The sequence below is a fragment of the Bactrocera latifrons genome, unplaced genomic scaffold (genome assembly GCF_001853355.1).
Source record: "Bactrocera latifrons isolate USDA-ARS-PBARC rearing strain unplaced genomic scaffold, ASM185335v1 scaffold_95, whole genome shotgun sequence".
NCBI classification, from domain to species: Eukaryota; Metazoa; Arthropoda; class Insecta; order Diptera; family Tephritidae; genus Bactrocera; species Bactrocera latifrons.
Window position 1 is genome coordinate 751,850 of NW_017537656.1, and position 23,831 is coordinate 775,680.

The window sequence follows — 23,831 nt, forward strand, 5'->3', positions numbered from 1 at the left end:
AATTTAAAAAAAAAAAATCTTAAAAAAATTAAAAATCAAAAAAATATATACTCATGCGCTGCCTGCAAATTCCTACAACTAAAGTAAAATTAAATTCACACTCTATACGTACATCACTGGCATTAAACACCGGCAACTAAAAATAAGCACACACACATATCATAGTTTAAGCGAAAAATCATTGAATCAGACTGTGCACTTCTCAAGCCACAAAACGGGTGAATTGCGTTTTATGAACGCAATTACAAACCAAAATCTTCCCACAATTGTCACAGGCCTTGCAAATAAATCATGACATTTGTGTGGCACAACTTTATGCTTATATAAAATGTGTGCTTACTTAGTAAATACATTTGCACATATTTATTTAAGTATATGTGTGACATAGTACGAGTTAAAAAATTGCGGCCAAGTTTGCAACACAAGTCAACCGACACGTTTACGTAATGAAAAAACTAAAATAGTTCTCATCGCAAAAAATTTAAATACATCGATGTTATATTAATATTCATTAAATGGTTAATAAATTACTTTTATAATTGCTTTCAATTACAAAGTTTCGTGATCAATTTAAAGTGCAAAGTCAAATTCCATTATAGAAATTGGTAGACAAATAACTAATTAAATTTCTATTATATGCAAATCATAAGAAAAGGGAGAAATTCTACCTAGGGCAACTAACGCTAATTATAAGTACTTTTCTTAGTAAATAAATAGCAGCAATGACAAACAAGAAAAACGTAAAAAAAACACTAAAAGTTATGAATACACATCTTTGTGGGGTTGCCGTCTGGCAGCACTGCTCTAACTTTGTTAAGAAAATTTATTTAAAGACTTAAAAACTGTTGAGTTATTATTTTACTTAATCTAAAAATGTTCATAAAAGCATTATATTTCTGAATTATGGTTAGATTACTTTTTAAATACCTTCCAAGTTATCATAGCCCCAGAAATTTTAACTAATATTACAAACACATTAATATATAACTATTGCTTACAAGATTACGGCTTAAGCTCAATAATTAGAATTACTGACATGATTTTTTATTACCCATGTTTTTTAATACAAATCCAATTGTAATGACTTTCGTATTGATATTTTGATTACGTATGTTCTTTTTATGGTCACAAGTCAATAATTTGATTACTTGCCTTATTTTATAAATGTTTTTTTTAATACTAATCTAATTGTAATTACTCTCGTAATGCTATTTTGTTTACTTATCACTTTTTGATTACTTGCATTATTTTACTTTTATATATCAATTTTACTTTAAATAGTAACTCTTTCAAAAACAAAGATTACTATATGATATTGCATTGTATATTGTTACAGTTTTTATATATATTTATATTTTTTTTTTAAGTTTCGTAACTGATTACTTGGTTTTTATGCAAACCAATAAATTACTTTTTGATTACTTGCATCTTTTTATTTAATTAATATGTATATTTAAAGTTTACTACACCTGTAAATAGGACGGTTTACTTTATGATTACTTTTATAATTCAAGTTTACAACAAATAAACACTTAAAGCATAAGACTCTTAGTTAGAATTTTATCCTAATGGTCTTTTTCATGTGCTTTCAATACATTTATGATTACTTTTATATATCAATTTTACTTTAAATAGCAACAGTTTCAAAAACAAAGATTACTATATGATATTGCAATGCATATTGTTACAGTTATTACACTTCTTTCCATTCAATTGATAAGTTTTGTAATTTATTACATGATTTTCTTACAAAAAAAATAAATTACTTTTTGATTACTTCCACTATTTTTTCATCTTTTTTACAAATATTTTTATAAAAATCGAAGTTAATCGTTTAATCGCTTAGTAATATGAATATTTAAAGTATACTAAAAATATAAACATGACAGATTACTTTATAATTACTTTTATATTTTAACTTTAATTGCTGTAAACACTTAAAGCTTAAGAGCCTTAGTAAGCACTTCTTTGTAATCTTCTTTTTGATTGTTGCATTATTTGCAACAATAAAGATAAAGTTTATCAATATCAAAGAGTAATCAAAATGTAATGGTAATCATTAAATAATAAAATCAATATTTTGCATTAAAATTTCAATGCAATCCGAAAGTTATAATATCTAAGATTTATTTTTTATATTAAGAATTAATTATTTTGCGGTAGAATTACATGAATTACGATTTGTAACATAGAGTAATCCAATTGTAGTTATATATACAATAACATTCAGAGTTTATTTTTTGCCAATCATCAAACTAGCAAGGTAATGCTAAAATAGTAAAATGTAATCATTACATTTCTCTTTCATTATTGTCTTTCTACCTTTCAAAGTAACCATCAAAATCACATTATTTTCCCCAATCAAGATAAAGTTCAATAATATCAAAAAGTAATCAAAATGTAATGGTAGTCACTAAAAGTCAAATATTAATCAGAATACAATGGTAATCATAAAAAATAAAGACTTTATTTTCAAAAGTTGTATCAAAATACAATGGTAATCATAAAAAATAAAGACTTTATCAATATAAAGACATTATTTTTTATTAATCGTTGAAATTGCAAGGAAAATGCAAAAGTAATAAAATGTAATCATTACATTTTCTTCACAAGTCTTTCCACCTACAATATAGCCATCAAAAACACATTATCTCCAAAAATCGCTATTCGCTTGAAGCCTTCAGTCTAATGAGCGCTATCCATGCATACAATGTGCAACAATCAAGTTCATTAATTCACAAAATCAACGGTACTTCATACATATAAAAAAAAGATAACATTTAAATGCCTAAATTATATTTAATTTATTTACTTTGCATTGAGATTTCGAACATTTTCGCGCTAATTAAATAAGTTAAGTGCGGCATGCATAGAAAATATTTAACACTTTACATTTATTTTTTTTTTAGTTTAAGCATGTCTGTGTATATAACTAACATTATTTTACCAATCGAATGAGTGGCAATAAATATTTTTTAATGCAATCAGCTGTAAAGAGCACAAAAAATCAAAAGCTGCTAACCAAAAGCAGAGAATATGTGCGCTAGCCATTATGCCTACACACAGACATATTAACAACCATAAAATTGTATTAAAATTGTATGTGTGTAGATACACATGTTTGTATTTGTAAAAATTGTAGTTACACTTGTCTCATTACCGTTAGTGCTTTGGTCATTGGACGTGCTTTGATTCAAGGTTAAGGTTGCATTGGCACTTGCTATTCGGTTGTTAGCATATAAAAGCAGAAACTTGCCACCGAAGAGTACGTCACGATCGCAAAGAAATAAAAAAAGAAAAAAGTCATACATACACCAATCAGCTGTGCATAATATCAATGTGACTTTAATTATTTGCAGTAACTTCTGTTGCAACTAAATCGCTGTTTATAGCTTCCTGGTCTCGTATATACAATGCTCATATTTATTTATGTTTGAATACAATTTTTCGAGCATATAAAATGCAGGCTTTAAGTTATTTGTACTCATGGAAAATATTTAATTAATATTTACTTAGAAAAAAATTCAAAAAATATTTTCTAATAATTTTCATAAATTTTCCTTTCAATTATTTTTTCATCAAGTCACACGCTCTTTTTGCTACAAAGTGACTAGTCGCAAATATGTGTTCAAAGCCGCGTGAGAAATCATTACAACGCAAAATGTCTAAATAATTAATCATACGCCCAGTCGTCCCGTGACTCAACTCATATGCTTAGACACATGTTGCAGCAACATGTGCGTATAGCCATAAGCTTAGTAATCAAACTAAATAAAGACCATATTTATGAGTAAAACGGATATTTGCAAGTGTTTATGCAACTAATTGTCGCCTACGCAATAAGTCTAAAGATATTCTGTTGAATTTCTTAGACAAATACTTAATTATTTTCAGTAGTTTAAAATTATTTCAGTAATTCTAGAATTTTTAGCAGTCATAAAAGCAAAGCATTGTTTGATTTTAAGATAAACGTAAATACTTATCTCAAGTAAAATTTAGCAATGGAAGTTTTTTGAAAATCGCTAAGTGTTGTTAGCACATAAGTACATGGTTTGCTCTGCTAACTAAATTTTTGGCATTATCTTATCTCAACATGAATTTTTCAAACTTAAGTAATTTGAATAATAACATAGTTAAGTATTACTAATTAATGTGAATTCTTCAAATTGATATAATGAAATTCAACTCTTCTTAGACATCATTTCCAAAAATTATGTGTCTGCGGCTTATCAGGAGTCAGTCAGTTTTTGTTGAAATCTTTTAATATATTTTCTATAAAAATTAAATACAGAAGTTCCAAGCGTACTTCCAACGATCTGCGACTTATATTTTAGCAAAGGCCCCACGTATGGGGCATTTCTTAGACTTTTGAGGAGTCTAAAAAAATGTACCGCTGAACCCTCCCCGCGAGTGACGACTGTTAATAACCACCACAGTACCACGGTAATAGCGAGGCCGGACTGGTTCGTCCCTGTTGCAGTTAGGAGGTATCTAGCTAAGGTTCAACTTTTAAGTTGGGTGTTCACTGCTTCTCTATAGTACAATATTCAAATTAGAAGTTTTACTATGGTTACAAAGAAGGCTATACCAAGGCGTCATGCGATCCGTGCAGAAGATCAGCATTTTTTGGACACACAAAATAGTCCAGTCTGGACCTCAGCTTACGGATAACTGGCGCCCTTCGAAATATGAAGGGTTACATACTTATGTAACTATGCGGTATCGGATCTACTTTTCTCCCCACTAGTAGGTTCAAAACATGAACCGATGCAATAAAAAGAATAAACAACTAAAGCCGTCCAGATTTCGTATGACAAGAAACCGCAGTAAACCCTCGAATGTAGCCAGCACAAAGGCAGTAGTCAAATCTGGTCTAGTTGCAAGAGCTGGCATTAACACTGGATTACCATTGGCAGCCGGAACCAACACCAGTTGCCAAATTATGGCCACAAAGAAGTGAAAAGAAAAAGAAGCCAAAAGTGGAGCTGCCAGTAGTGAATCTGCTAAGGAATTGTCTATTTCGTAAGTCAGTGAACCAGCCTGAAAAGCATGGTACACTTAAAAGCGTCGTGCTGCTTACCGTTCAGAAGCATACAGCTGCAACCACCAACCATTGAGAGCTTACAAAGGATCTTCAAAATTCCGTTGATTGCGCGAAAGCTTGAACCGCCAGCCATGGCAGCTTAGCGGCCGAGGTCAGCTGAAGAAACTAAACCAACAAGCAAGAAGCCAATGACAAAAGTTATGACACCCGCTAAATCATTAACGTCGGTAAAACAACGCTTTCCAACTACCAGGGTGCCATGAGACGTATTATTACCGAGTCTTAGAGATATGCTTACGACCTGAAAACAGATGATCAATCGGAAAATAACGTATCTTCAAAAAAATTTAAATTAATTTAAATTTAAAGAAAATTTTAGTTTTGGTTATAAAATGGTTATACATTGGTTATATCTGACAACAGAAGCTGCAAATTTTATACTACACATGTGTGCTATGATATAGTGAATCGCAAGTGGTTAAAAACTCAATTTAAATTTTTTTAAGATACTTTTTTTTGCAGTTTAGATGACGATATATATGTGTATATATATTCATATATAGTGTACATTGTACTGTCTACATGCAATCATGATTTTTAAATTGAATAATAAAAGTTTGCTTTCAAATTAAAACAAAATTGCCCTTCAATCAAAAAAATATTTTTTGTTGTTATTTTCATGTACATATACATAAATATTTAATTGATCAGTCACTTTTCACGCCTTTTTATTGTAATTTGTTCCTGTCAATCACATGTTTATTACATTCGTTTGGCCTGTTCAGACGCAATTGTAGTATGATGAAGTTCAAGATCACTGGGTTTAGGTGATAAATCATTTGTTTATACATGTTTATACATTTCAATTTCAATTCATTCATGTAACTTTTAATCTATCTTTGCTATAGAGCTGACTATAGAAACTTACTAACTTCTTTTTGAGAAAATTTTAGATTCCAAAAAAAGTATTAAAGGGGCATTCTAAGTAGTCTAGAAAAAAAAAAAAAGTCGAAAAAATTGTCTTCTATAATTCGATACTTTATGTATTAAAAAATGTGTGCGTAACAGGATTTTTTAAAATTCAAAGTATTTCCGAAGTTATAGCCGTTTTAGTGTCGTACCTTACTTGTACTTGAAAGCATTAACGTAAAACTTAATTCAAAGAAATAGTCAAAAACTGAAAGATGTAATAGGTAATATATGTGTAGATCGATTTTTGACGACTTTACACAAGTTCAAATACACAATATAACAGAGCTATGCTGAGCCTATAGCGAAATGACGTCAAAAGCAACAATCAAGCACAATCCAATCCAAAAAAAAAAAGAAATTATGCTGAACCCTTTTTGATTTCATGCCGCTAAACAATTCTTCTCAAAAAAATACAGTAGGACCGAAATAAATTTAATAGTTTTGTAATAATAGAAAATTGCCTGCGGTTTCATAGCTACAAAGTAAGGGCACAATAAAAAATCGATTACATGGCAGTGGTGCTTGGCACTAAAAAGCTAGTATCTGGTACAATAATGCCTAGTCATGGGGTATCTAAATCTTTTGTATGTCATTTAGGCACATTTTGTTGAAAATTTCGCGCTGATTTTGTAATTACATTGATAATTATAAGAATTTCTACATTTTTTGTTGTTTTCTTTGGACTGGATTCCTAGAAAAAATTATTGGCAAAGGATTTGTTTTTGGTAATTTATGATTTAGAGGGGGTTTTGGAAGAAAGAACTTTTTATTTTTCTTTCATTTTTTAATGACAGCATTCATCGCTTGTAAATGTATCCGGCTGCCAGTATTATTCATACAATATACAGCGCATAAGGCTGTGCACAAAGCGTGAATGCATGAAGCGGTGAAGTACAGATAATTTGGAAATACTATATGATCCACATATTTATAGATAGCTTAGCTTTTATATTTCGGGATTTGGCAATGCTAGTGTTGCAATCTGCAAACTCACAACTTTATCGTAAGGTTTGTCATTTTTGATATTACACAAATGCAGTATGCTTTGACATACCACCGATTTATGTTGTTTACAGCGACTTAAAATATTCATCTCGGCCCTGAAATGGAATTAAATCGCGAATATTTTCAAGCGATTATTTTTTACAACTTTTACCATTGATTAGCTCATCAACAGTATATCGATGAACTTGACTCAACTTTGCAGTAACTTAAAATATTCATCTCGGCCCTAAAATAGAATTAAATCGCCAATATTTTCGCGTGTTTATTTTAATTTTTGATTTAGATTAACTTATCAATAGTTCACAAATGACCGATCTGCGTAACCGGACTATCAACTCGGCAGAATTTTGGCGCTACAACAACAAAATCCCAATTCTAATTTCGTGCAGATATCTCGTCAAATGAAAAATCTCTCCATAGACACACTTGCTTTCGTTCGTTGAGTTTGTAAAGCAACTATATGCTATAGTGATCAGATATCGGTGTTTCTGACAAATAAACAGCTTTTTGTGAAGAAAATGACGTTGGCAAAGTTTTAGATCGATATCTCGATGGCTTAATCGGTTTAGTTCGTCACACTGTTCATTTATGCTATGGCGTTCGATTAACGAATCTCTTACAAGCCTCTTTCTATCAAAACTCTTAGAACTTGAATAGATTCAATCTTCGTTAATTTTCTACCAAAACACTTATTCCACGCTCTTTCTTTAATCAACAAATCCTATTTAATTCACTCTGCTACTTCAGACAGCACTCTCCTAACCTCCAATAAATACATAACCTCAAAATCGCACTTTTTTACACAGACAGCTTATAGACAAGTTGAAAATCTGTGAAAATATTTCATTTAAATTTTCAATTAAACGCACTTGGAAACACTTTACGCACAATAGGTTCCCCGTGAAACGCCACTTACTGCCTTGTTTACCAACTCACTTACCTCGCCACGAAATGTTTACACATTGAAACAAGTGGGAAGGCTGTTTATATAGAAAGTTAACTACAATAAGCAATTGTGCAATACTTAAAAAAAAAAAAAAAACGATATACAACAATTCCTCGACATTGTAATGAAATAAAAGCAAATACTACTGAAAACTCACCAATGGCTTTGGGATCTCGGTTTTATACACAAACTATAATTTTCTATTTTAAAAACATTGAATAAGACTCATAAAAAGCACACGCACACTTGAGACACGTCTAAATGCGACAATGTGAATAAGTACGACCACGAGTACTGGCGAAATGTCACTCACCTTGTAGTCGTTGAGCACAAACGAAGTTTTCGTTAGGCGACCAATTTTGGCGGCTTTTTATAACAACAATTGCAAGCTGCTGTGATATACTGATTTGTTGTAGAAGCAACAACAATGCCAAGGGTTGCTAGAAAGAGAAACAAAAGAGGAGTAAAATAGCATTAAAAAATTAGTTTAATGTTCTTAAGAGTACATAGTTGCATTTGGCATAAATTGTGCGCGGTATGCTAAGTTAAATAAAAATAAATAAAGTTTTTATAAATAAAATAGTAACATATTACAAAATAAAAATATAAATTATTTCCACGCTTCAATTTGACTTATTTTAAACAGAATTTTCAAAGTGGGCGCCCATTTGCTGACGTCACAATAGCGATTATGGATGAAATTCTTAAATTTTTTTTATAATTTCAATAAATAATAGGCCAATTGAAAAGTCTGCGATCTGACAAATAGATGGCGCCACTAAAATTAACTCCATCTGATTTTTAGATAGACGTAATCTTCAAAAGGCACATTATAAATTTGACAGGTATTAACTTTTAGGCGAACAAATACTGTTGAAACCAAGATTTTGATTGATCAGCATTATTCGGACTCTACGGACCAGCGAAATAAGGGGTCTTACAATGTGGCAAGCTCATCCAAAGGGCCATCGATCCATAGACTGATCCCAGACATTCAGTTCACCTAACCCAAATACTGAGTGGCCATGGCTACATTAGAAAGTATCTGTTCAAATTAATCATGCCATTATTTTAAACGTAAGGTATGTAAAAGTTAAAATCTACACTCGGTTAAAATCTACAATCTACACATACACATGTGTAGTCCTATGATAAATGAAAAGCTGTCAGCGAAGCTTCAGCTCTTATTATGGCAAAACTGAAAAATTTACAATAGATTAGGATTCTTTCAGCCCGTACTATAGAAGATACTTCAAGTATTTTTCTCTCCCATAAAGTAATATCTAATCCGATGTTTACGTGGGATAGAAATGAGTTGGGCGTAGTTTAGGTTTAACGGATTAAAGTTCCGCAGTCCGGGTTTCGCAATGGACTCCTTTTGGATAACCATAAAGTGAATTCGCTCGATATAGCAAGCAATCTAAAGATTAAATATATCACTCCGAATATTTGCCTATAAGAAAGCTCTGTGCAAAGTGGGTGTCGCGCGAGCAAAAATCCATAACTCTGGCTTCAAATTGCTACCGCATCAGTATTCTCCAAATCTGACCCCCCACTGACTATTTCGTGTTCTCAGATCTGAAACGAATGCACGTTATGAATAAATTTTCGTCGACTGCTGAGGTGATTGCCGAAAATGCGGGCTATTATATAGGATACGTCGTACTACAAAAATGATGAGTTGGAGCGAAAAGTTGCACTATCCGATACGCTGATTATCACTCTTAAACGAAACTATGTTGAATAAAAGAAACGATTTTTTTCTAAAGAATGTGTTTTACTATGGTAGACCGGGGACTTTACAATTGACCTGTTAAATTGATATTTTAGCTGGGTATTCAGTAAATGAGAAAGGTGAGAAGATGGGCAATTACTCCCGGGCCAAAGTTCTCCGGGAGATCTGGTGCTGAACAGTATTTTTCGAAGACTTTTTCCTCATATACCTTCCACGAGATTCGGGTTTCTCTCTACGGCCCTAGGTATATTACACAATTATTTCTAGAAGATAAATTTTTGTATATATTAACACCCTCTGTTTGAACAGTTCTAGAACAAGTTCTTTTGAAAGGAAGGTCCCACCATATGTGAAATGTCGTTTCGAATAGAAGTGTTCTTGTATTTTAAGAACACTGTAAGAGTTTTGAAAAGTATCCTTAGTAAATGAACTTATTTTATCTGGAATACTAGTTTTCTAAAGGCTATTGAGTAGTCCGCTGGATGAAATCGCTATAAATATGCTTAAAATTGTTCCATATTGTTGACAGTTCGTCCGGTCGGAAGAAGCTCGCTAATCGAAGTAAACAGTCAACATAAAATTGATTTTTCACCTGCTAAGCATAGATCTAAGACTCGTGGTTAACACGACGCTGTTTTTCGAAAAAATTCAGTGATTGCTTGCCCACATTATGCGCTATTCGATTTGACCAACCAATAGCCATTCAGTAACTGCAAATCTGTATTCTTTCGGTATTTCTTTAGTATTACTATGTATGCATTTCCTGTCCAGCTGTTGAAGCAGTACAGGGAACACCATCAAACCATTTTTTATAACTATAATATAATGGAGCTATGGAACATTTACACATTTATTTTAATATAAATGAAGCCAAATACTTAGTTTCATTTTTATAAAAAAAAATACTATTGGACTACTATTTTGTTGTTAAGTAGAGTACAAGTTTAATGCACTAGTAAAAGCAACCTTCAGCCAGCATTGAATTACCTTCCATACACTTACCAAACTTCAAATAAAACGAAATAATTTTCTTACTCATTGCATAACAGTTTTTTAATTAAAATATATTTTTTACATAAATCAATGCATTTTCATAAATGTTATATTACAATTATTTGACATACGACGCTTAAACATAACACACTTAGTCATAGTATCTTCTTTCTCTTCTTGTGCTTTCGAATTTTTGCTTAGCACAGCAGAACGTTGCTAGAATAATGCAAATAAGCAAAAAACCAAAAAATAAAAGAAAATGCAAGAATGTCATATTTGTGTAATATGATACTCTATATTTTATTTCCAATTTGTTTTTTTTTTTTTTAATTTGTTGATAAGCACTTAATGAAGCCTAAATGAAATGTAATTAGCAGCGATCAGCTTGGAGTTAATGCCATGTAAGGCTTGCAAAATTAATGTAAAGGAACGCAAAATTACAGCACTACGAATTGTAAGCAAATATTACAGGATAATATAAAAATAAGACAAAATGCAGAAGAAAGCAAAAACAACTATAATACCCTTCACAAGTATAAAAGATAGAAGAGCTTTATTTTGGTCAGCCGGATTGTATGGCAGCTATAGGCTATAGTAGTCCGATGTGAACGATTTGTTCGCAGATCATAGAAATGTCTTTGTCACTAATACATGCACAATTTCTTCAAGACATATTGCCAAATAAAAAAGATTTTCTTATTGCAAATTTATTTTGATCGTTTAGTTTGTATGGTAGCTATATGCTATAGTTGTTCAATCTGAACGATTTCTTCGAAGATGATACCCTTGCTTTAGAAAGCAACTCATGCGAAATTTCATGAAGATATCTCATCAAATGAAAAAGTTTTCGGTACAAGGACTTGATTTCGAATGGCCAATTTGTACGACAGCTATATGCTACAGTGGTCCGATTTGAACAATTTCTTCAGAGATTATAAAACTGTCTTTTTTAATAATACATGCAAAATTTCTTGAACACATCTTGCCAAATAAAACAGTTTTCAATACTGAAACTTCATTTTGATCGGCCAGTTTGTATGACCGCCATATGCTACAGTGTTCCAATCTTAGTAATTGCTTCACAAATTGAATAGTTGCTTTGAACAATTAACCATACCGGCTTTCGTTGAGATAACTTGTGAAACAAAAAAGCTTTCCATGTAAAAACTTAATTTCGATCGACCAGTTTGTATGACAGCTATATGCTATAGTGGTTCGATATCGGCGATTCAGACAAAAGAGTAGGTTCCTGAGTAGAAAAAACCGTGTGCAAGATTTGAGGTCAATAACTCAAAAACTGTGATACTAGTTCATATAAAACATTTATGGTCTACCCATGAACATACCGACTTAAGTAATATTCTAAATCGACACAACTCGACTCCGATGTTTCTTTCTGGGTGTTCCAAACTTTTTTATAAACTTTTCATATCCCGTTCAAGGTAAAATAATTAAGTATAATGCTTAGTATAAAGCAAAAGTGTAAACCCAAATTGCCTTTTTATTTCAACTTTTCGCTGATTAATCGTCATATTCCTTTTTGGTTTTTACTTTACTGTTTTTGCCTATGATTTTCCGCTGTTTGGTATTTTATTTTGTTATTTTATTTATGCTACTTCTTAAACTACTCTTGCTGCTTGTTCTTAGTATTTTGCAATACTGCTTTTCAAAGTTGTTATTGTTTTTATTTTTTTTTTTATTCCTCTCCTTTTTGCCTTCTTCTTTCATGTGCTTATACTCATATGTTTCGAGGTGTTTGGCTTTTGTTTATTTTGCGCTTCATTTTGTACTTCAACTACAAATTTACTGTTGCGGCTGGCTGACTGGCTGGTTGGCTATCAGGAGGCTCGTTTGACGCTTAACGGTTTCGATTGCAGAACAAGTTTTCGAACTGGCGATTTTCCATAAATTTTTTTTTGCATGTTTTGCTGTTTACTACAATGCAAAATACATTTGTTTAATATTTCGATTTTTGTTTTTGCTGTTGGCCACTTATAACTGCATTTTTTCTTGATTTTGTAGTTTAGCTCTTAATTTTAGTTTTACTTATTTTGCTGCTTAATGACAACGAGCTGCACTAACGAGTTTTGTAGGTATGAAAACAATTTGCGGTAGCTGCTTTTATTTTGCAGAAAAATGTCATAAAACAATATCAAAGTTTTTTTTTTTTTTTTTTTTGTTGTTATTTTTTTGCCTTATAAGAAATCATTTAAATATTTGCTGAAAGCCAAGCCCAACGTAATGTAAATTTTAATTTTTCTTATGAATAAGGTTTTCATATTCATTAAAACACAAACATTATTTGCTGTCTGCTGCTGGTTTACATTGTTGCATTTGGATTGTTGTTGTACTTTGCTAATTTTTTTAACTCGAAAACCGGTGTTATGCATAACTATTAAGCTGTTGGTATTTATCAATATTGCACACATTGCATTGTTTAAATTTAACAGTGGTGGCCCAAAATATTGAAGTTGCTGGGGAAAAAATATTATGAAAATTGGTAATATCAGAAATTTAAATTAACGGTACAAATATAACATTTTTGTAATTTCTCTTAAACTCTATTTTTTTGTAATTTCCGTTTTTTTTTTAATTTTTTTTTTTTTTTTTTTGTTATCAATTTCTAACATTAATAATCTTGTGTTTCCAAAGAAATATAGAACAAATGTTTCTTTTTTATGAACAATTTTTCACTATATTAAATAACGTTTATATTCGACTTTCGTTATATTTTTAGAAAATTTTAAGTTCAATTATAAACAAGTAAGGAAGCGCTAAATTCGGGTGTAATCGAAAATTTTACATTCTAGCAACTTGCAAAGGTCAAAGACTGTGAAATTCCTTCAAGTCAAGTCAGCTGGCAAAACTTTATACATTGCGACATTAAAGTAAAAAGATATTGTAAATTAAACACTAAATATTTAATTATTCATCAATATTTATTTTGTCGTCTTCCAAGTAAACCCCACCAGATATCATACAACTATGCCAACGATTTTTTCCGTCCTCGAAACACTTCTCATAGGCACTTTCTGGCATGGGTTTCAGCATCTTCAGCGAATTTAGATTTATCTCTTCGATTGACTGAAAACGGGTTCCACGGAGTGCCAATTTCATTTTGTGGAACAAGTAAAAGTTACACGGAGCCACATCGGGTGAATATGGTGGTTGAACGATGGTAATCATTGCATTTTTGGCTCGATGTAAAATCCACGAATTGTTCTTTCGCAATTTCGACCATTTTCGACGGATTTTCTCATGCAAGCGGCTCAATTTGACCAAATAAAACTTCTTATTGACCAGCTGTTCCTTCGGAACAAATGCATAATGCAACAAACCACGAATATCGAAAAAAACAATGAACACCACATGATTTGTGAGTGGCTTTGGAATGGTTTATAAAAGATATAGTCACTGAAGGTCAGTTGGGGAGAATACGGTGGATGCGGAAGCAATTCGAAGCTTAATTTTTGGAGCTTTCCATCGTTTTCACTGGCTAACGACACTGTACAATGTCTTGATACAGCAGTCGTGAAATGCGACCGCTTTTCGGCGATTTCGTTCTTCAAACGGCGTAGTAACGCTATGTAATAGTCGCTGTTGATGGCCTTGTATTTTTCAAAATAGTCAATCAAAATTCTTGCATGCGCATACCAAAATACAGACGCCATAACTTTGCCAGACGAGTATTGCCTTTTTCCACGCTTTGCAGCGGATTCATCGTATGCAGTCCACTCGGATGACTATCAATTCGTCTTCGGAGTGAAATAAAGGAGCCATTTTTCATTGCTTTGCCACATATCGAGGCAAAAACTTGGATTTATTACATTTGAACAATTCGAGGCTGTTATTGGTCAAAAGTGAGCTCGCGCGGCACCCACTTTACACAGAGCTTTCTCTTACCCAAATATACGTGTATGATATTATACACGTTCAGTTGATATCTTCATACTGCCTGCTTTCTCGAACAATTTCACTTTACGTCCAACCAAATTATTTGTTGGACCTTTTTGATGTTTTCCTAAGTAACAACCACTTTTGGGCGTCTACTGCGTTCATCGTCTTCGGTGCTCATTTCACCACGTCTAAGCTTAGCATAACATTTCTTGCTGAGCGATTTTTATAGGGGGAGGCCGTGTTTAGTCCAGAAACTCGTCATCAAGCCAAGTCTTTGTTTCAACTGTATTTATTCTCTTCAAAAAACAATATTTTGCCAAAATGCAATATTTCTTTTTACCCACTTTTTCACATTAAAGAAGTTGCTTCACTCAAAACGAAGTAATTAACAAACTTATGATTATGTTAGGGCTAAATAGGAGCTCCGCCGTTTCTCTCTGGGAATTAAAAATTTCGTGGGAAACTTAATACACCCTAATCAGGGTATAAAAAGTGAAGTGCTTAAGTATATACTAAGTATATAGGATTTATTAAACATGAAAGGCTTAAGTAGCGATTTCTTACACATAATATAATTTTTCAAATTAAGATTATGTCAAGAGAAATCATATTCAATTGCTCGTGTGCTAAGCCCGCATTGACAGAATGAAATAAAATAAAATAAATAACATTTCATTAATTTTCTGCATAAATAACGCCTTCAGAAGATGCTCCCTCACATTCTTTGCATTAACACTCACTGATTTAAATTGATTTGCACATATTAGTCTTAGCTACGTCATTCGTACATCACATATATGTAAACCATTTAGGAATGCCACATAATTTATAACTTAAGCAAACGACTACGCGTCCCGGCGCATGCGCTCTAACACTTCAGGCAATGCAGGCAGCAACAACAGCACTACAAACGTGAAAATCGCATTTATTTTATAATCTTTTACTACAAAGTAACTCTAAAACCGTAATTAGTAGCATCATTGACACCCGGTTTGAGAGTCGTGCCGTTTGACATGCAACAACAAAACACAGCAACAGCCAAATGAGTCAACGACTACTTATTTACTTACGTGTATTGGCGACCCAGTGCCACAATGAGCAGAAATTGCGGAAAAAAAACGAATAAACAAATGGTCGAAAACAAAAGCGCATAAAACTACTAACTAAAAATTTTTTTGTGTTTGTACAATAACTATATATTTGCGCTTCCCACCAGCAAAAGCGCTCAAACAACTGATGCCCGCAAGCCACCTGTGCACTAGGGTGTGTAAAGAAAAAAATTATTTTAGCCAAATCAAAAGACCCATACTGAAATATGCATGTTTCTTCCCAGTAATGAGGAAAAAATAAGAGCGTACGATATAATATATATTAAGAGCTCGTACTTGCAGGAATTATTTAAGGTGTCTATGAACCTAGCATATTTCAGAGTATCAAGTGGAAAAAATTATCACAGTTTTTGACCCACCTTACTGTACAATAACAAATATAGGTAAATATATACATACATTTGTGTGGTTGCGCACCGATTGCATCAAAGTCATAAAAACAAAAAATAAATAAAAACTCTTCACATAAAAATGCTTGCCTTTTAGCTGTTGCATAACTTCACTCAATATCTCAGTAACGTTTTAAGAAATTGTGGCAAAAAATTTTGTTGTAAAACAATGGAAAACTTGGGTTTTTAATTTAAAATTCGATGCCTGAAACTGAAGCTTATTAACTCACTTCCCACACATCGCAGCAATCAATGTACATATTTATTGAGAGAATACTTCGGTGAGCAGATAATTTCACGTTTTGGGCCGGTCTATTGGTCACTACAAGCATGTGATAACACACCGTCAGAATTTTTCCTGTGAAGATATGTAAAATCTAAAGTCTATGCGCGCAATGTAGCTAAGATTCAGGCCTTGGAGAAAAACATCACGCATGTCATTCGCCAGACAGTAGACATAGTCACGGCAAAAATTTTAGAGAGATAACTTCAATAAAAAAATTACAAAAATTATTATTTCAAATGTAATAAACATTCCCGATTAAATTTGATTTTTCTGTGTTTTTTTTTTTTTTTTTTCTTTAAAAAAGTAGGGAACCTTGAAATGGATCACCCTTGCTCCAGTGCTAAACTTAACCTATGTATACATTTGAAAAAGAAACTGCGTTGACCATTAGGGATTATGTTTGTGTTTCATACACTTTTGGTTGTGTGTATATGTCCGATATCGTAATTTGTAAAGTGTTGATTTGCTTCTTTCATTTAAATAAATCCGCGGCTGAAGTACATCGGGAACACCAAAAAATTTACGGAGTTGCTGCCCAAATGTGAAACAATGTGCCGTGATTATTTTCGTCAAAGACCGTGCGCGTGAAGAAAGGCCAAAACCTTCGAAGACGGTGTAGTAGAGAAGTTCCTCTATGGGAGTCCGTGTCAAACGCAAAACGAGTTTAGCATTGGGAGTCCGCCGCCGGGATTGATTTAGAAACAAAGAACTTGGGTTTCTCATGACCTCAATACTAAGCCGCACATTACTTAAATGGGAAGGCCTACCTCACCAGCTTTATTGCCAAGATATTACACCGTCCAATTATTATTTCTTCCGTTCGAGAACATATGGTCTGCATCTGAAACAGTTCCACTCACAAGACGACACCGAAGAATGACTTGATTCTTGGATAGCATCACAGGCGCATTTTAACAGTAATAGTATTCAAACTTTGCCAGCGGATAAGAAAAAGTTGTGAGTAGCGACGTGCAATAATAACCATTTATTAGTGTATTTTCATTTAAAACATAGCGGGTACTTAGTGGTGCACCTAAAATAATATTGTTTGTTTTAACAAAATTATTTTCAAAATTTTAATCAAGATTACATTACATTATATGTACAAATAAATTCATAACCACCACTATTTATTGGACTATTAATTTTACAAGCTACTAAATATTTGTATTTACTATGCAAACTCGAAAGATTTCGCAATACCTTTTTGAATCGCTGTTGTCATAATATATCAGTCAAAAATTATTGTATAAATTTACTATATATTTACCCGGACAATATGTAATTCTGTCTTAAATTTTCTTATTATCCATGAATATGGCCCAACGAACAATTAAACTTTACGAAAGTAAGAGCTATAAAAAATTCTTCATATTTACAGAAAATATGTAAATGACTGACATAAAGTGGATTTAGACATCCTCAAATATCCTTCAGCTACAGTACTTCTGTTGATATAAATCTAGATCCATTATAATTACTATCAATAAGAGACTATTTTACATATGTATTGTACTCTACATGGTACCCGCTGAAAGCAAACATAACCTTAATTTAATTTACAATTAAACTATGCGAACTATTTCAGCAAAATTTTAAATGAATAAAAACAATTAAACAGCGGTTATTATAATCTTATAGGCTGAATAAAGTTTTCTCTAAATAACGTTGATTTGACAGTATTGGATCGCATATAAATCTGGGTTCACTCAACTTCAAAAGAAAAACCAAAATTAATTTCATTTCACCAGAGTATAAGTACCGAAAAATTAAAAATGCAGCTTGAACCGCTCGAGCGATTTGAGTAAAATTTTATATTTTAAACAAATAAACGAAAACAATAAAAAAGATAATATCTCAAACTTAAAAACTGTATGAAATATTTTGCATCTATTTCACAGTCCTTGACCGGATATAAAACTGTAACCATTCTGGAATACCCAAAAATTTTGAGAATACATATGTATAGTGGTGTATATGGAATCAACTCGGAGCAAACGACTTTTTTTTATAAATCTGGGTTCATTCCGGTTACAAATGACCGACAATTTTGAAAAAATGTATGTATTGTACTCTGTAAGGAATCCGCTCAAATCCAACTCTTTGCTTTTTTTCGTAAGAAAAACCCAAATTAACTTTATTTCATCGAAATAAAAGTAATTAGACACACATCACATTGGTATCTGGGCAGTACTTAACCGGATTCAAATCTGGATTTATTCAAGCTACGAATAACAAATCGTCTTAAGAAGCTTTTATGTATTGTGGTCAATGAGGAATTGGCTCGGAGCGCACCAGAAACTTTTTTCTTAAGAATAAAATATATAGACCGGAATTTGAAAACTGTAGCTTGAACCGTTCGAGATACAAAATTCAAGCATTCATTGGTTTTAAGGACTTAACAACCCTCGGATTTTACACGTATTGCAATATAGGTGGAAAACACTGCAATTCAATGACTATCGGTCTCTTTGCTAACGGTCACGAAATGATACCTTGTCTATTTTTGTTAGATGGCCAATTCACAAAAAGTGCCGAATTATTTCCAAAACACATCACGGTCATATCTTTTAAGAAAATTTCGGATCATACGAATTTTGGTATACAAAAAATGTCAGTTCATTTTTCTAGAAAATGAAGACTTCTGAATGAAGGATTATATAATTGTACTTCCAAATAATATCAAAATTCCGGATGAAGGATTCTTTATTTCCAAACAATGTCAAGATTTCTGATACATAGACAAATTCCACATTTCCTTATAAGTTATACGAGGATTTTTCGAAATCTGAAGGACTTTACTTCCCTATCATAACATGGAGGCAAACAACAAAATTTAGATGAAATTAATTTTCTGAACTGAATTAATTTTCGCTACATATTAAAGTGTTTTGTTTGTTCTTTGAGACGAAAAAGACACTAGAATCTAATAGTATACACTTGAAACTTTTTTATTTTTTCTACTATAAATAGCTACATAAACATGTAATAAATGAATACATACTATAGCTTACTTACCTTTTTTCCTGCGTTCTACGCTGCTACTTTTTTGTTGCCAATAACGATCTTTCTCTGCACTTTGTTCGAAAACTTCGCACGTTGGATAGAAGATCGTTTCAACTGGCTGCTTTTTACACTTCTAATTTAATTGTTATACTCGTAAGTTACACTTTTTGTTGCAGCTATATAGTTAACTTTGTTGCAAATATCAACTTTGATCGCAATTTGTAGCCGCAACGCACGGAAACACTCATATAGGCTTGCGAGTTAAGACCAAATAAAGCCGCAAAATTGTTTGGCCAATCAAAGCGTACGAAAAAAAAATCGAAAGAAAAAAGTTTAAATCAACAAATCGTGGGTCCACAATAAACACAAACAGCAGCAATAAGCAAAAAAAAATGCCGAAAACGCAGAGTTTAAAATTACAAAATAAATTTTTTTTCGCTTGCATACGCTCACAACTCGTTTCTTCCTTTATCTAAGCGTTTTCGTATCTTTCGAAGCGCTTATTTTTCGTATTTACATACGGGAAAAAAAACAACAAATTTGTTTTTGTATATATCGCGTACTTTTTCTGAATTTACGGAATTTTCGAATTTTTGCACCAAACACAAATAGACTAGAGATCTATGACTGGCGACCGCATACCGGAGCAGGAAACCGTACACAACAGAGTTGAAGACAACGAACGACGAACAAACGCGTACGAACCGCTCAGCGCGAAGACTTTATCGAAACTGCTATTGGGAACACTTTGGTAACACGGTTTTTTATGAGTTACGCCAACAAAGGCGCTCGTTGTTCATAGCAAAAGCTGAGGCTGAAGCTGTGATGTCGCAAAAAAAGACAAGCTTTAAAATAGCTGAAAGGGAATTATGCGGTAAGAGACAGTGGCTGCGGTTGCGCAGGTGCTCAGCGCTATTGCTGCTAGTTCGCGGCTCATTTGTGGCTTAAAACGACTGTTGTTATTGTGGCTGCTGCTGCTGCTGTTCCCACGAATGACGTCTAAATCAAAAGCTAATAAATTGCGGCTCGCTATGCATACTCGCAGACCCTATAAAGCCGTTCTTGTTTGTTGTACGTCTTATTTGGCAAGTGATTCTTTGGTGCGCTCTTGGCCCAATGTTATGTGTTAAGTGGCTTGAAATACTCAATTCATTTTGTTGTTGTGCTGTTTATTGTCAACGAAAAAGATGACGAGCTTTAAGCTGCTAACATTGTGCTCAAAAGCTCCGCTAACAGTACTTATTATCAGTATGTATATTTGAGAAACTGAATTTGAGCGTTCGGCACAAGTGTCGATTCTGTGAAAAGCGCTGTTTTTACTAATGGGGTTACATCCACTTGTGGTTTTAAAATGTCCATTTATTTGTACGAATATACATAGATATATCTCGAAATATTCTCAAAACATTTTAGGTTGATCTGGAAAATAGTTTCGGAGAAATGTGTCTGAACGGTGAGGAAATTTCCTCCGAAATGTCAGGATCGATCGATTAGAAATCTCTTTCTTGGATATCAAGTCAAGTAAAGATCGAAAGAAGAAATTTTTTGATAACAATTTCGACTTTTTAAGCCACTCTAAGTCTAATTTTTATCACAAAAAAACTGTTTAAGGCGCCATTTTGTCAAAAATAAAAATTTTGATAAAGCACTCGATCCTGATTTGTAATCGCCTATTGTAATAATAATATAAGCGTATGTAATAGTAGAAAAAGTAGAACCTTAGTATAACCTACTTTATTACCTTATTCTACGATCTACCCAATTGAATTCGCAAAAGAATTAGTCTAGTTATGAGTAAGGGAGTGTGAGGCTCAAGCGAGCTAGATAAATGCTCAGGTATGCAATTACAAGACCCTTCTAATATTAAGAGGTCTAGTAAGCTCTTCGTCCACGCAAAATACGTCTGTATAAAGGGACGATGAGCAATACCAAAAGCTCCATCAGGATATTGAAGGAACTCTCCTACCCGTTCAATAGCAAACAAGGTTTCAGACAAGGCGACCTACTATCTTGCGACTTCTTCAATCTACTGCTGGAGAAAATATATTGAGCTTCAGAACTGAATAGAAAAGGTACAATCTTTTATAAGAGTGTACAACTGCGTTGACATCGATATCATTGACCATAACGACCTCGCCGTTAGTTCTTGTTTCTCCAGGTGGGACAAAGAAGCGAAACAAATGGGTCAGATAATGAACGAGGTCAAGACGAAATATCTCCTGCCATCAAGCAAACAGTCGACGCATTCGCTACTTGCTTACCACGTCACTGCCGATAGTCATAACTTTGAAGTCGTCTATCTTGGAACCAGCATTAACATAAACAACAATGTCAACCTCGAAATCCAACGCAGAAAACTCTTGATAACAAGTGCTCCTTCGCGCTGAGTAGGCCAGTCATCTCTCGACGAACAGTAACCAAACTCTATAAGTTACTCATTATTCCCATCCAGCTATATGGTGCAGAGACATGATCGATGACAACATCTGATCAGTCGACGTTACGAATTTTCGAGAAAAATTGACATAGTTCAGCGAATAAAAGGCAGTCGCTACGCTGGCTAGGTCATGAAATCCGAATGCCATCAGACTCAGTGAGTCAGGATTTCTAAAAGAACACGTGTCTGAACACTCGGAAATCCTCACTCAGTTTGCTCAGGAGTCATCAAACCGAACTCTGGCGGTGCCTTCTTTACCAGCGTGGGAGTTGTAGGTGAAAAACCATTGGAGGAGGGGGGTAGTGAGCTTCTTTTCGGCTTGGGGTTAGGTTAGGTACTATGAGGGGTTCTCTACCAACTCCGGCTTCAGACTTCCTGACTATTGCAGTGTCTTCCAGACCGAGGTTGTAGACATTAAGGTTGCAGTAGATTCACTGCTCCGAAGTGCAGTCTCCTTCAGAGAAGTGACAAGCCCTCAACTCATTAATAGGACGTTCAAGGATGATCTAAGAGTACTTTTCCTCGCTATCAATAGCATCGATTGTCTATGTGATAAGACTGGTATTGGTGCCAATCCACAGCGGAACCGCAGGAAGCTGTGAACCTGATGAGCTAACAAGAAAAATACACTAAAACCGCTATCGGTAGAATGGCAGCGGTTCGGTACTACCGTATCCTCTTGTGTTCTAATACTGAATTTCACAGGAGCTTGGCCACAGCTGGGGCACCAAATTTGTATTGGCTACTAAGCGTTTTGCTTATTTATAAGTTCGAACACAGGAGTTCTTCTTTTCTATAGCTTCATAATGAAGTACATACGATCTTTGATCAGCCATCTAACCCAACCTAACCTGAACTAAAAATAATGGATAAGAAAACAGGTAGAATATAATTGTTCATATGTTAGATTTAGAATCGCATGTCTTTCGGGTTAGATATTTGCTAAGTAAGCGCTAACAAGCGTCTATAATTAAAGTTAGAGGTCTAAACAAAGAGCGTTTAAGTGTTTTAGCTGTGTATATAATTTAATTCATATTATACGACAAATTTTAAACAATTATGTAATGTTTGGAATGGCATTGACTTGAGAAAATTGTAGGAATATAATACTTGAAACATTTAGCTATATAAATAGCTTTTTCACCTACAATTTGCTATCATTGGCCAGATGTTAACACCCACTAAATTACCTACTTACATTCAGAATACACAACTAACCCAACCCACAGAGCCTAATTTACCTAAAAAAAAAAATCAAAAACTGGAAAAAGAAATTAAGTAGAATCATTTATCCAAATTACCGCTTGGCTCCTCGCCACGCCAACTACACTTTTACAGCATGACTTTAAATGCGAATAAATAAATATGCTAAAATAATCTTATATTTTTTTTGGACTTGCCACATGTTGTGCGTGTTCTTGACTTCTTAATTATCATTACATAAAATTTTTTGAGTGCGCCAAACGTAATGACTTTTGACATTCACTAATATTTTGCCGAATATATTTTTCGCAATTAATTTTTTTTTTTCGCCAGCTTATTTTAAATTATCAGCATTGCTAAGCGAAGATAATATTTTAAATTTAATAAAAATAAACAAAATTCATTAATTGGCTAGTAATGAGGAAATTGGATGATTTGGGTAGAATTAAAGCATACTTATGTGCATATATTGTACAATAAATGTATGTTTGTATAACTGAGGACGTGTGTAATAATAGAAAAATAATGTTCTACGCCCACTGAGTCATAAGTGGAGTTTATAATTAGCAAGCTGACTGAGTTAAGTGCTTCAAATTAATTTTTATTCCTTTATGTTGCATTGTATTAGTGTAATGTTTCTCAAAATATATATAATATGAAGAAATATGTGTGTATGTATTAGCTAGAAAAAATTAACTGATGAATTGTTGACTGTCACTAACAGATCGCATAAAAATAAGATTTTTTACTTAAGTTTTTTTTATTAAAATGTTTATTTGCCACTATTTATTTTATTAAAATGTAATTTT

General features: G+C 33.0%; 1 protein-coding gene across 2 annotated transcripts in view; it reads right to left on the reverse strand.

The window, feature by feature from the left end:
* The window catches only part of LOC108977776 (CD151 antigen), a 43,446-nt gene extending 23,326 nt beyond the window's left edge, over nucleotides 1–20,120 (reverse strand). The window contains exons 1-2 of one of the 2 annotated variants that reach the window (XM_018947670.1): nucleotides 19,395–20,120; nucleotides 8,281–8,407 (exon numbers count right to left, since the gene is read on the reverse strand). The gene's annotated coding sequence lies outside the window, so the exon portion shown is untranslated. The other variant, XM_018947669.1, reaches the window with a different exon arrangement.
* Nucleotides 20,121–23,831: the final 3,711 nt, after the last annotated feature.